At 40.7% G+C, this 15259-nt stretch overlaps 1 protein-coding gene across 5 annotated transcripts in view; it reads left to right on the top strand.

Annotated features, from left to right (window-relative positions):
* Nucleotides 1-2217: 2217 nt before the first annotated feature.
* LOC117211466 overlaps nt 2218-15259 on the top strand; it is a 35357-nt gene continuing 22315 nt past the window's right edge. For 2 of the 5 annotated variants that reach the window (XM_033455385.1, XM_033455410.1), the window contains exon 1: nt 2220-2553. The gene's annotated coding sequence lies outside the window, so the exon portion shown is untranslated. Of the gene's footprint in view, nt 2554-5695; nt 5718-15259 lie in introns of those variants that run through there. The other 3 variants (XM_033455419.1, XM_033455403.1, XM_033455395.1) reach the window with 3 other exon arrangements.

The raw sequence follows: 15259 nt of genomic DNA, 5'->3' as shown, positions 1-15259 counted from the left end.
TACACGCACATGCCACTGGCAACGGTTAAGCGCACAGATCAAGTCGTTGTCTTGGTGAAAAAGTTCATTCTGCGAGGAGCGTGCCTCAGGATTAAAGCAAATTATGTTTCGCGATCGAAGGAAAGTGACTAGAGAGGTATGAGATATTGGCGTTAAATCTTTGTTGTTACGAGTGAAAAGTTTGTTATTTGATACGTTATTGGTTGCATAGGGTACACTATTTTGACGAGAGCATGCAAGGACTGCGAGCGCATCGATCGCGAGAGACGCTTGGCGCCGCGACGGCCCTAAAGGGCGACGCCATGTTAATTGGACGACGCATGGGTAACTTTATCATCGAAGCAAAGAAGTCAGTGTCAAATTCTGAAATTCCAAGCTATCTCTTCTAATTCAGTAAAAGGCAAATAGACGTTAAATTACATACAAGTAAAGAAGAAATAATTCTAACGTTAAAATATCGATTCTGATACAAGTTGATGGACATTTTCCAGGGGTAACGCCAGCGAGTAGCGCCAGCCCTGTTTTCTGGGGAGCGTAGTTCTATCCGATAGCGGTGATACAGAGGTGGATACATAAACTCGAGTACCCTGTAAGCTCGTTAATCGCAAACATAGCCACGGGGCCCATTAAACAATTTTGTACGATAACTGCATGTCGTTAGTAAACGAAGCTTTGTACGCTATCTTCGTTTCTCTCAATTAACAAGGTAATAACGTAGAAAATGGTGAACACAGTGTTAAATGTTTACCCAGCTTTCAAATGTAACGGGAAGAAACGATACGCGCGTTAGGTACAATTTTACGTATTAAATTTCTATTCATATCTAACATTCTTTTATTTTCCTGTATTCAATTAAATCGTCTGATGTTCCCTTTATTCCGCCAAATCGACGAATAAATTCATCAATTTTTACCGAGAAAAAGAGAAAAGTACAATCGTGCCCCAAGATTTCATTTCCCTAGGGTTCTTTCTCGTTTTCTATCAATTTCAGATCGAGCCTCTCGTCACGATCGATTCTACCTACCTACGATGCCTATCTACGACTCGACAATTAACGTCGCCGAGAAATTCTCTTCAGTTACATGGTACATGATCCGAACCGGAATAATAGAACGGCACGAGGTGACAGCTCGTTACGAGGTTCCACCTTTTTTCCTTTTACCTTTGAAACTTTACGACCGAGTGGGATCGTGACTAATCCTACCCTGGGGGAGCGTGCGCCCCTACTATGCACTAAATCCACAGAGAGGACTGCATCGATTCTGGCGCCCTGTCTCTCTCTCGATTTTCCACCCTTTACTCATCGTTCGTATTCCTTTTATTCGCTTTCTATTTTATTTTATTTGCCGTTCGATTCTATCTTTCCACGTTTCTTGTTTTTAGTTTTTTATACGCCAGCCAGCCGACGAAAGCATTTTGCAATTTTTCACCAGGAATTTTTGCACGAGCAACGAAGAAATTTGGGGAAGCTGCGAAAGATGACGACGACCAGCTTTGTTCTTATAACGGTAGAATAATTAGCAGTATCAAACGAGTATCTGAGAAGTGAAATTGACCAGCACGACTTTTTATAAACGTCTCAATTATTATTATCCGAGTAGATGATTATTATTTATACGTGGTATTTACGTGCGTGTATGTTCATTGCAAGAAAATGGCATAAATATTCGTAATTTAAGAGGGAGCGTATTAAGAGGAATTCATAAGAAGAAGCTTTTAAGAAATTGTAACATTCGATGCACTTTTCTTTGCTTTCCTATATCTACGAAGATAATATTCTAACAAAAGCTGCAAAGTTTTGATAAAGGAGCGCTATACTTGCAAACTAAAAGGCGAGAGCGAATTTAATTTCGATTCAGCGAAGCGATGCTTTCAAGTAAATGTTCAAAATTGTCGTCGGAAGAATCAAAGCACCCTATATCCGCCAAATAAAAGTTACGGAAAGCAGATTTACCCACTAAGAGAAACCTCGTCTGAACGATCAGGTGCAACTTTCAAGTTTCAAATCTCGGAACTGGTGATGGAGAAAATCGACGAACCCTGTATTTACAAAGTAAAAGAAAAATAGACTAAGTTGTAGCCTTCAGTAGTTACTTCAGCGTATAACTGGGACGCTGTTTTCAGGTAAAATTTCAAACTTGGCGGTCAATGTGCGAAGAAAGATTGTGCCGGTGGCCCGAAGCTGGCGAGACTGCATCCCTGGCTGGAAGTAGGCAGTAGGTAAGGGCAGAGCGAGGAGCGTGTGCGCGGTGGATGGAGTGCGAGCATGAGTAGGACGTGGGTCGTCGTGTGTCGCTGCAGAGGGCCGAGAGAGCGTGTCTCCTGCGGAACACAGTTGGCACGGACCGTCAAGATGTAAGCTGACGGGCAGAGAACGCGTGTGTGACGGTACGCCGCTGGCCCAGGCCGAGAGAACGTGCCACGAGGAAGAAGAAGAAGAAGAAGAACAGGGAGAGATACGATCTGAAACGGGCCGATCCGGGAGGATGAAGTAGAGCGGGAACCAGGGATCGATTGCTTCCCGATTGTTGGCATGGAGGACACGACACTGGGGTAAGTAGTAAGACACAGAGCTGGGTTAAGCCTGATGGCTATCTGTTCTCTGCTTAAAGGGGTGCGTTTGGTTTCCACGAAAAATTCATTACTCGTCGAAATCCTATTAGCAATTCCGCGTCGTTTGTCGGTGTTCGTATTTCACTGTGTTTATCGATAGCATCTAGTTATTCATATTGGGTTGTGTTCATCGTAGAGGCCAGGATTCGACGATCGATGCGACCTACCACAGATCCCAGCGATCTATCTTTCTGTGGCTAGCGTCGGCTGGCTTCGACGTCGAGGCAGCGATTCGTTGCTCGCACCACCGCTCCAACCCACCCCCTTAGACACGCTCGAGGTCATCGTTGCCCCCAAACTGAGCCAGGATACCATTGCTCGATCGTTGCCAGTTCATTCTGCTCCCGTTTCATTCCTCTCTCACGGCAGATTTTCCGTTTCAAATCTAAAGATCGTTGGCGTTCGAGTACGTGCCTGGAGACTGGAGTATTCGCGTCGACGAGGATGTACTACCAACGACGATGATGACGAACAGCGAGTTCTCTTGCAAGAGGGACGAATACGGGACGTATGGTCGTGGTAAACGCTGGGAAGCCACCACGGTTGCGTTAATAAAGCCGTCACGGCTTTCCCTCGCAGCGCAAGAAAGAAAAAAAGCAAAAGAAAAGTTGTTAGCAGCTATTTACCTGAGGGCTCTAACCGACCCCTACAGTTTTCGAGATCGTCGCCGCTCCGTAGAAGGCTCGAACGCGTGCTGGTCTCGTTCGCGCCTTCGTTTCCTCTTTCACGAGACTCCGCGTCCTTGTGATCGTGATGGTCGTTCGTGCTTCATCCGTAAGGCCTTTTTAGACGAGGGAGAGAAAGGACTGCTCGAAGCGAGAGAGGCTTCCTCTTCGCCGATCGTGTCCTTTATCTGCGCAAGAAACACCCGATCCCCCTTTTTCTCTCTTTTATTTCGCGTTTCAAACACGCGAAAACGGGTCGTTTGAAAAAAAAGGTCTTCGTCTTGGTCGTTCTCTTTCTTCTCGCCGTTCTGCCCCTTTCCCCTTGGTCGTTTCTGCTCGAAACGAAAGCTTTCTCGTTAATATCCAGCGCTCTGGCTCTCTCGACCCCTCGAAAATCGTTCGTCATTCGTCGGGAGACGCGAAACGTTGTCTGTTCGTCGCGTGTCCTGAAAGCGTGCTCACCTCTTCGCGTGAATAGTCGATGGGGTTTCACGAGGCTATCGAATAACGGGGCTCGTCGAAGTACGTCAATGGGTTAAGGAGGAACTTAAAGCAACCCTTCTGCTTCGAGGAACAACCAGCCAACGCTCCGACGCGTCTTTTCATCGTAATTCTTATTCCAGTCAAAGAGAAACATTCGACGAATCGACGAGTGCACCTGTTCCACTCGTTTGAGTGCACGCAAAGCCAAGGATTTGCACAGAGGAACGAGTGGCCGTGCAAAGAAGTCAAAGGTGGAAGGAAAGACGGTCGTTATTTAAGACTGTGAGTCGGCGAAAGGTCACGGAACACGGGTGAAACGAAGCGTTGCTTGAACAGTGGTCGAGTCTTCTTGAGATACGAAAGAGAAGAGGATGCGTTGTCGCGAGAATTGGGTGCGGCTACGATATTAATAGGCGTCGATTCGAAAAGAGGTTGCTGCCGCCCAGTTCGATTCGACTAATCAGCGCTGATTGATCGCATGGAACTGCAAAGCAAGAAAGAAAACGAGTTGCAGTTTTGAAAATAGCCAGCACACGCTTTTATGTTTCATATATCTGATCGATTTCACTGTCTGCTTGAGATGTTATATCAGTGAGACGGAGTATGACGACATGGACAACATGTGGAGACGATCAAATGCGAATGAAGAGAGAGAGAGAGAGAGAGAGGAGTTAAGGCCTCTTAACTCTTTCAAGACTCAATCCTAATTTAGATTGCGAGGAAAATATCCTCTTATTAATTATTTATTATTGAAACACATATTCTGTGAAATTTAAAGCCAGCTCTCACCCAAGGTAAATACGTTTATCGTTTAATTAGTGGATAACTAATTGTTGAAGTACAACTTAGCGTTAAAACAGAAGCCGTGAAAGGAAGTTACCTAGAAACAGGATCAACTATTTCCAACCACAAGGATATTAAGAAACTGGAACGCAGGAAGAACGTTTGAAGGAACTTAAATTCCTGCAGGATATTAAGAGATATTTTGGAGAACTTTCTGTCGTCAGATCGAGCAACCGGATCTACACGTAAATTAAGGTGTAAATTAAGCGACGAAAGAATTCGCAGCGGCGATACTTTCGCTCTGCGCATTCTTTAAACCGCGACGGGCAAATGAAATCTCGATGAGGTTGGTCTCGATTGAAATATCTCGAGGACGAACGCCACGAAGAATGCTCGGATTTTCTCCAATAACGGCCACCGTCGACGGTGATAAATTTCACGAAACAGCTGCTACGCGATCGTATCATTTTAAACCGCATCTATCATAAGAGAAAGAAATTGAAATTCCAAGTGAAAACGATCTAGCGTGTAAACGCACGGATCCGTTTAAAGGGATCGGCGTTCGAGAACTGCGACGGAATTAATCCGACTTTTCCCGATATTACGCTCTATCGACGGATTTTCAACCATCGACGCATTCCTGACCTGGATTAAGTTCGCATCCGCTCGCATTCAAACGATTCCCGCGATTCGACGAAAATAAACAAGCGTAGTAACCGAGCATCCAAAGAGGCAATCGCATCGTATGGTAAGAGCCGTTTAAGAGGTGGAAGCAAATCAGAGACATTCAGAGTAGTGGCCGCGTCGTCGAAAAGTGCATCCAATGATCTGTAGTATCTCTATTTCGTTATTTCTGTCTTGTTAAATGTACGACTCGTATAACGGTGGAAACAAAGAAAAGAAAAAAAAGAAGAAAAAAGAAAGACTCGGTCCCGTGTACATCGCGCGAACGAATTTGACGACGCCAACGTCACGCTAACACGCGTCTCGCTCGCATCAGCGAGATTCCACGCGACCCGGAATCCGCGTCAGTGCGTGTCTCTGGTGACGCTCGACAGCAAGAACAATGAATTCGTTCATCCGTCATCCGTGAGGTGGATCTATGACGAACGAGTTAGTCGGACGATTTTCATCTTGGTCGGTGGAATCGATTGGAAGTTACCATCGCGACAAGTAAGAACTTCATCGAAACAACGAGAAAATTGGTCATCCTGCTGATCCTTCGTTTCTCCTATTTTTTTCCTTTCTCTTTCTTTTTCCTCGACAGCGAATCGTTTTCACACGGTGGATCGTTTCCCGTCGAATGACTGATAATTAATCTTTCGTCGCGCCGAGGCCAGAGGAAATTGAATCAAGATCGAACAAAGGTTCTTCATATTCGTTCGTTCTTTTCCTTTTTTCTCTTCCAGTTCTTTTCATTGGTTCTGTAATTTTTTTTTTTTTTCGTAGATAGACACAGAGAGAGTGAGAGAGAGAGAGAGAGAGAGAGCATTGGTTGCGGAGGATCGTCACGGTTGATCGCGGTGTTACGAAGCTGCGTCGCGATAAAATCGATTCCCCCGGAGCGTGCGAAAAAATATCCGGATGGGATCGGAATTTTGAAAGCCGTCCGAGCAGGAGGACGTTTATAAATAAACGGAACGCGTCGGTTTTGCTGCGCAAACCGTGAGGAACTTCGCGTTCCAACGTCGCTTTTCTATAAAATCTATCAAACGTGGCTGGTCATTTCTTGGCATCTAAGAAATATGCTTGAATAATATATGCATACATCTACATATGTACGTGTGGAACGAGGAAGGGATACCAATAAGGAGATACTAATATAGATTGTCCTGTTTCGCGACGACACGCTTCCAATTCACCGTCCATTAACGCGTATCGTTGCTCTGCGCTTGTTCCTACGAGCAGAAGATACCTCCAATTTACGCTTCACGAGTGACGAGGCAAAACGCTGCACGGATATGAGTCAGCCTGACTACTTCTATACCGAGTGATTCTTTATTTTCTAATCATTTATCGTTCAATTGAATGCAATTGAAGAAGTGCAATATAAATAGAAACTCGTTTCATTCACTAAATATCATAAGGATTATAAAAAGAAGAAGAAGAAGCAGGTATATATGCATTTTTATAGCATTAAATTTCCCATAAATGCATAGCAATTCATAATTTGATAGTCAGACTGATTACTGTTTCCGGCAGTGCTGGTATAGATGGCCTTATTTTTGTTTTTTTATTTCATTTTTCATGAGTGCAATTGAGGAAATGGAACATAAGTGGAAACTCCTTTCACTCATTAAACATTAGAAGAGTTGTAAGAAGAAGCAGGTATATGCATTTTTATAGCATCAAATTTCCCATAAATGCATGGCAATTCATAATTTGATAGTCAGACCGATTACTCTTTCTAGGAGTGCTGGAATGGATGGCCTTATTTTTGTTTTTTTTTATTTCATTTTTCATGAATGCAATCGACGAGATGGAACATAAGTGGAAACTCCTTTCGCTAGTTAAATATTATAAAAATTACGAGAAGAAGCAGGTATACGCATTTTTATAGCATTAAATTTCCCATAAATGCAAAGCAGCGATCCATAACTTGATAATCAGGCTGATTACTCTTTCTAGGAGTACTGGAATAGATGGATCTATTTTATATTTTATGAATGCAATTGAACAAATGGAACATAAGTACAGATTCGCTTTACATGCTGTATATTACAACGAGTACTATGTCTTGGATAATTTACATAGTTTAGCATATTTTTGCAACTTTAAATTCCTCATAAATGCGTGAAAAATGCAAATAAATGCAACGACGGTGATTCTTACTTTTATAAAACTGTGGATATTTAAACGTTTAGAGAGAATTTAAATGTGCAAGAATTCACAAAATGTACAGCGATGAGTCAAAATATCCAAATAGAGTTTACAATAATATTTCAAGCGTAAAATAAATTCTAACCCAGGTTTCGTATTTTTAATTGCATTCATGAGAGTATGTGTTCGTAGTCTGAACAATCGCAGTCTAATCATTGCGACGGAAACTTATCTCAAATACCATTTCTACTGTGACCAAAATTTTGTCTGACCCATAAATCACACGGAAAATCACGTTCCCTTGAAAGATTAGATTAAACAAGACTCTACTTTCTCTTTCTCAAAGATGCATTTCTCTTCTGATCCATGATCTAGGATCGTAATCCCCAACGTGGCATTTTTTGTTCTCTCTGTCGTCGTATAACTGGGCTGTTGAATGTTTAAACACGCTATTAACGATCGGGTCGATGATAGAAATCGGAGAATTTACAGTAGAGGCCCGTATAACGTGGTGCATCTTCGTTCATAAGTGTCAGAGCACTTGCAGAAAGTGAGAGTATCTTCTTGAATAATTAGTGCACTGTTTAAGAGTTATTGTTAGACTTGGCATTTTTACGAATCTACAGTCTACAAGATTCAACCTAAATAGAAAGTTATTCTATATTTATTAAATATTATAACGAATGCTATATTTTGCGCTTATTTACAGTGGATGACAAAAGGAAGTTTTAGAGGCCGAGCAATAGAAATAAACGCCACAATATCAGAGAAAGGAGTTATAATCGACTTATAATTAGAAAGAAATATAAGGGTACGTCCAAACACCATTTTGCCAGCCATAGAAATCCACCATCTACTCCGTACAATGCCAATGAAATTTCCAAATGTTTCCTGTAACACGCGTAACATATTCGTAAAAGGTATCCACAAGAGTTTCGATAGTGTCGCGAGCCTCTGTATCATAATGTATGTGCTGTAATGTAACCGGAGTGAATCTCTCGAGTTATAGGGTTATACTACTGTTGTTGATGCGTTTCGAAGAAAATGAGGGAGGAAGAGTTGGTGTAATAACCGATAGGAGAAAAATCGATGGGAAGTAGGACGGAATGGGAAAACGGAGACGTTCTTGTACAATATACCGGGGTTAAAGGTGAGGAAGCTAACGGGCGGCGAAACGACGAAGACCCCAGCGTTCGCCGTTTCATTATTCATCGGGCGCGGTTGTTCGTTTGGCTAGGTGGAACGATTATCGGTTATCGGCGGCTGGACTGCTCCTTTCCACTTTATAAAAGAAGGAAGGAAATCGTGTGTCTGTCCACGATATAGCTACGTGCACCTAACTAACGCCGTGTGTAACCGCTAACAAGGCTCTTCTATTTATAGCCGCGGCGTAACGTCGCTTCGAGAGCGGCTCGAGCTCTCTGTTTTCCGATTTTCTCCGCAGCCACGACCTCGCTGGAACTGCACACGTCCGTAGATCCGAGAATAGAGCCGTCTAGTCTCTCTAGATGGAACGAATCTGGTCTGATAACACCGCTGCTGTGTCCCTTCTTGCCGTCTACTTATCATCCCCTATTTGTCATACGGACAACCGCAGAGACGGTTATAGAGGATATTCGTTGGAGGATGTGTCGCGAGGAATGTATAGAATGTTAACGACGACGTTCTTTGGTCCTTTTCAAAGAATGAATTGCCGGAGAGAAAGATTGTTCGTGAAGCTATGGTAGTATTTCAGTAACTAGTCATAGATTGACTCCTCATTCGGTGTATTAAGCATTGGAACTTGATTGCGGATTTTTATGCACTTGCATGGGAAATGTAAAAGTGCAACAATGTGGATAATGCACATGAAATGCAAGAATACAAAGAATAAGTGAAGTAGTTATCGGTGAAGTATCGTATTATTTTCTTTAGTTGGTTAAATCCTAGTAAAGTTAATAAAAACATGAAATTTCATGAAAATTTGTGACCTAATTCCTGGTTAACATTTCTTAGAAAATTCTGACAAATTTTACTTCGTTTAATATTTTACAGTTGCATAAGATATCGCTGCGATACTCGACTCTACGTTCAATGCAGCATATCAGAATTTATGTCTTTACTTCCGAAAATGGAAACTATAATTGGAAGTATTCCACTGGATATCGATGGTATAAGATCTAACGTAGAATGTAACTTTGACGTTGTTGTTCGAGCTATAAACCCGAGTAGTTCCATTTTACACTCGAATCGAGTGCAGTTTTAGTACAGATCCGGCCAATAGTGATGAGCTATTGCTTGAAACCGGCGTTATCAGGAAATGCAGACCGAAGCACCAACAAAATCGTCTCGATGTTCGTCTGAATGGCTATTAGACCTATCTCAGTTCCTTCTCTTCTCTCACTGCTCATCAAGCTTGATCTTCCTTTAAGATAGATAGGACTTTTCAACTATTGGCACTATTCCATGATCTTGCAACCACTCCATACACATTAACTATTCTTCATGTATGTACTTTTCTCAGTGTCGTTGACCTTTTGACAATGTGGCAAGGTAAATAAGGAATGGAGAATGAACTACTCTCAGAAAATAATTATCTTTCCGACTTCGAAGTTTTCTGTGTCTCTGGTGTTGGAGATGTGATGGTTCGGTAAAAGTGAAATATTAAAATATTGTATTTGAGAAAGTATTAAAATATTTGAATATTTCTGAAATAATTTATATATAATACGATACGTTGGAAGTAAAGCAAAATCATTATATTATTACTTTAGTATTCTAAAGTGATATAACATAATAATATTTGTATTTACTTTTAGAAGGTAAATTATTTAAAAACATATATACAACATCTTTAACAATACTTTTCTCATAATCGCTTAAGTCTTCAAAGACTTTGCAGTTTCGGTATCTAAAAAATACTGACAATATATTTTATCTATATTCTAGATTCTAGAGGGTCTCTTATAATACCGATCATCAGCACGCTCCTTAATAATTAAAAAAATTAAGTCTCGCGCTAGCTTCAAACGCAACGAAAAATCACAGTGTTCCTGTCGAAGTACGATAGACTGGATAATTTCCCTGCAAAAAAAGAAGAGAAACGTAGAACTAGAGCTGAATAGGGAACACAAAGGGAGTTCTACCTGGTCTAGACAAATGTAACTGAAAAACGAACGCCACAGACCGTGAGGTAATTCCTTTGAACTTGTCCGTCAAAAAAACAGCCTCCGCAAACACGGTCGGCTCGGTCACGTTTTCGAACTCGATCCCGGATCGGTGTGTGTACTCCCGTCTCCGAGACAAACGGAGCACGAAATTGCGTTCGAGAGGTCCAAAGGATAGGCTGAACGAGCCGACACTCGTTTCAGTAGTAGAGGTCGGCGCTGGTTAGACACGCGTCTGATGATTCACTTGTTTCACTGCATACTGAAAGAAATTCTACTATAAGCTCAGGACCTAGTTGATTTAAAAAGTTTCCATTAATATCTTAGAGCGATGGTTGGTTATTGGCATGTGAAATGTGGAAACGAAGGCAGAGAAATTTGATATAGCTTTAGACTTTTAGACGATTTGACCAGTTTCTGTTACTATTTTCTAAGGTTTAAAGGAAGATTCTAAGGTCTGTTTAGATGTTAAACACGCGGTAGTTGAACGATTAGGAAAGAATAGGAAAAATTAGTCTTTCCTTTTGGGTTTGCTTGACTGGATATTGAAAGAAACTGTATGTAGCTTTAGAATTTAAATGATTCGAAAAGCTTCTGTCACTATTTTGCAAGGTTTCAAGGCTAATTTACTTGTTATGCGTACGTGGTTGTGAAATATTTGTGGAAAAATAAGGAAAATTGGAGAAGGTCCGAGTATCATTTGTTTCAGTGAATGCTGAAAGAAATTTTAATTTAAAAGCTCGCGTTCCAAGGTGTTTAATTATTGACATGTAAGTATACGTACTTGGAAAATTTAACGAAAACTGAGGAAAATTAGATGCAGGTTTGAGCGATAGCGAGATAAATATTTTACGCCTGTTTAAACTTTGGATGATTTAAAAAGCTTCTGTTACTACCTTGTTTATTTGCCATAATATCATTCGTTTCACTAGATCTTGGAAAAACAGTAGCATAGGTTTAGACTTTCGATGATTTAAAAAGTTTCCTTTAGTGCTTTGTTGAAGTTACGATTATTTGGTATAACGTCGTTTGTTTCACTGCGTGTTGAAAGAAATTTCATATAAGTCTAGACTCTGGGTGATTTAAAAAGTTTCCTTCGCCACTTTGGAAAGTTTCGTATTATGTTTAGCTATTGGTATGTGACATTTGGAAAATGTGACGAAGAAAATGATGTTATATGCGTGTCTGAGCGTGGTCTGTTTCACTGAATGTTGACAGAAATTTCATATACGTCTAGACTTTAGATGACTAAAAAGCTTTCTGTTACTACTTTGCAAAGTTTCAGGGCATATATAGTCATTGATATATGTAATTTTGGAAAATTTGGAAGAATAGGGAAAACAGTGACAAAGTGGGCGTTGGCTAGACTCAATAATTAATTACACGTATAAATACATTGAATTTGCGCATAATTCACTCGTATCGCAAAATTTTATTGCTCTCAGTTATATAATTCCAAACTCGTCGTATTTGCTCGAGTAACAAACAAACTCGTTTAATTACCAAATTCAATCGGGAATGAATTATTGTAGTAGTCGTTTATAATTCAAGCGGTGATTATAGCAGAGGCAACGATAAATTATGGCCGCCTCGAAAAGATAGAATGGAAGAACGAATGAAAACTTTGGTAAAATGGCTCGCCTTCGCTGGAATCCAGACGAAATCTATCGTAGTTCCGTTCGGCTTCCGGCCAAATTCTCCAACTTTAAGGATATTACTAGCCCGATAGCCAGATCGTCGTTCACCCTTTCCAACTTTTCTTCCTTATTTCGAGATCCCTTCCACACCAATTTTCCTCTCTGTTTTCCCTCTCGAACGTCGTCGAATTTCCACCGGTGAAGATTGACTCGAGAGGAGACGAGAAATCGATCATATTCGACCAGTGGAAGATAGACCAGAGGTTTGAGCAACTTAAACGAAAATTCCCAGTGCACAGTTGCCTGAAAAGCCGTATTTCCTAGCCAAAATCCAATATCTCAAGTTTAACGTTTCAAAAAGGATTCGTTCTTTGTCGTCTATACAAGGGTCGACACTGACCACGAGAGGAGAATGTTAAAAAGATGGCCATTGTTCGCACCTGCTTACGAACGAAAAGCTCGTCACAGGATATTTAAAAGCGTCTCTGAAAGAGCGAGAAATGTTATCAGCATTTATGCGAAACGTGATGACAAGCGGCACCGGTCAAACTTACCAATGCGTAACCACTTAATCTTCGTTTTTTTCAGCTACTGATCCAACTACGAAATAATTCTTTGGGAATTCTGCTGATAAATCGATCGAAGTTGCGAATGGAGCAAACGCGAAGCACCGCGAGATCGTTGCTACATGCGCGCAGCAACTCAAAACGCGTTCATCAACTTTGCACCTGCATGCATACGCTATAAAGGTTGCCAACCCGGTTTTACTTTCGTCAATTAATACGCAGACAAACACCGAGTGCAATTCGTGACACTCAACATATACATACACGGATACAAACTTGGTGGGCGTATTGTTGGCCATTGTTCTCACGTAGCAACAATTTGGTGGTACTTCGGATTTGCTCGATTTGAAACTTCAATTGATTTATCAGCAGAATTTCCGAGGAATTACTCGGTCGATATGGATGAATAATTATTATTTCGTAGGCGGATGAGAATTTGAACTCGTCTCAAGCTTATTCTTTCTTTGTACCTACGTTAGGACCGTTTTTTAATATCTGTCTTTTATGAACGATAGAGTTGTGTTTTCTTTTACAATTGGCAGAAATATCCAGTCACTCTGATCGATTTGTATATTGTGATAGTATCGTGGCTCCTACGGTAACGCAATCGCCACCCAAACTTAATTTACACGGCGATCAACGTGTCATCTCTGCTGCGTTCTTTGTACCATTTTACACCCAATTCTGCTTTTTTTTATTGTTAGCAATTTTCTTAAGTTCGAGGCAGACACAAAAGTATCGTTGTCGATACGAATGATTTTCGATCTTAATATACAAGTATAGTGCACGGTATAGCACATTGGGATTTCTTTTGAAAGCTTAAAAATTCTAGTAGTTATGCATAAAAAAAGCACGCCTCATAGGTTTCAACGATCTTGAAATATGTCGCCAAGATCAAGATTCGGAATAACTTTCTCCTATACGTGTAACCGGCGATCGGTTTTCATTGCCGAGATATTCACAAAAAATCTTCGATTAAAATTAGTTCCTGTTACGCTTCATTCCATTGCACATAAATGGCCGGATTTTTATATAGCCCAATCTAAACTTAACTCATCGGTGCTAATCATCTGTGCTATAAATAAAAGGCGATAAATGAATGGATTATAGGTTGGGGTTAGATGTTAGATTAATATCCGGCCAATAACGCTGGCATCACTTCATTTTTATTTTATGCGATTTTTTAAGTGCATCGTAGATTCCATTGCTACCATTCATCATTATTTATACATATATACTGCCAAACGTATCTTTATGTATAACTGAAAAACTAAGACTATCTGTGCGTATCTATCGGCTCTAATTATTAGTATGTACGTGACGGATAGACAGATAAAACACAGTACAACGTTTCATTATCGATAAATTCATTGGAAATCATCTCACAAGCACCGTTCTGCGTTCTGCCGTTCCACGATTTATTCGTTTTTCTTCTTCATTTACGCGATATTGAGAACGATTATATCCCTCGTCGATAAGTTAGGTCGAGACTGGGGGACCATATAATCAGTTAGCTGTTGCGACCCCTTTGAAAACTTTGAAAAGCGCGTACCTAAAATGTACGGGAAAAAGTAAACGATGACGAGTATACTCGTGAAACGCAGAGTATGTTTGGCTGTTATATTATAGAATTAAATTGTAACGAAACGATTGCTTCATTGTTTAATTTTATTACCGACAGGGCTCATCGTAACGCAAAATATTGCCATTTCTTCGTGTATACTCGTCAAAAACAGCTAACTGGATAAAGACGCTCGTCTACTGCAAAGTGATCTCCGTAATGGTAACATAGATTGCGTTGTGGTGATTCGCGAAAATCTTGGGAACTAAAACCGAGTGACAGTTACGTGAATAGAAAAAAGTTATGAAGAACGTCGACCTCGACAACATATTTCAAGATCGTTGAAATCAATGAAGCGCGGCCTCTTTCGTATAATTACCAAGATCTTGCTGCCTGTTAAAAGGACTAAAACTGTGACACAAAAAACGAGGTCGGTAACAAGGTTCAAAAGGCGATCGAAACTCGGAGAATACGTCACCTCATCATCGTGAAAGCTTGAAAGATCTAAACTTCTCACTTAAGTATAATAGATACTAGGAACGCGTAACGAGCGGAAGACAGGATAGAGTGATGGTAATTTGACTCGAGAAGCTGCAAAAGGAGAGAAAAGAAAAACATAGGAAATAAGCAGACCAAAGAGAATTTTAGCGAACAGGAAAGGATGCATTAAGTAGGTAATTAATCGGTAGAGTCAGTCGGAGTCTGAATAGGAGAGACGGAGAGAGAGAAAGAGAGTAAATGGTTCGAAGCGCATGAATAATATAACTTCGTAAATATAGTATAATAGTGGATATAGTAGGTGTCTGTAAATCAAGTGCAAGTCTCGGCTGTGAGTATAAGTATATTCTAGCGAATAAAACATACTGTAAGACAAAAGTTACCAATGAAATCATAACACATAAGGGAGAAGAGAGAATCTTAAAAACTAGAATCTTACATTGGCGCGAAGATGACGGAGTTGGTTGTAAAGAGGACAACCTCTGGA

The sequence above is a fragment of the Bombus bifarius genome, unplaced genomic scaffold (genome assembly GCF_011952205.1).
Source record: "Bombus bifarius isolate JDL3187 unplaced genomic scaffold, Bbif_JDL3187 scf7180000007970, whole genome shotgun sequence".
Taxonomy (NCBI): Eukaryota; Metazoa; Arthropoda; class Insecta; order Hymenoptera; family Apidae; genus Bombus; species Bombus bifarius.
This window is presented reverse-complemented; position numbering and strand designations above follow the sequence as displayed.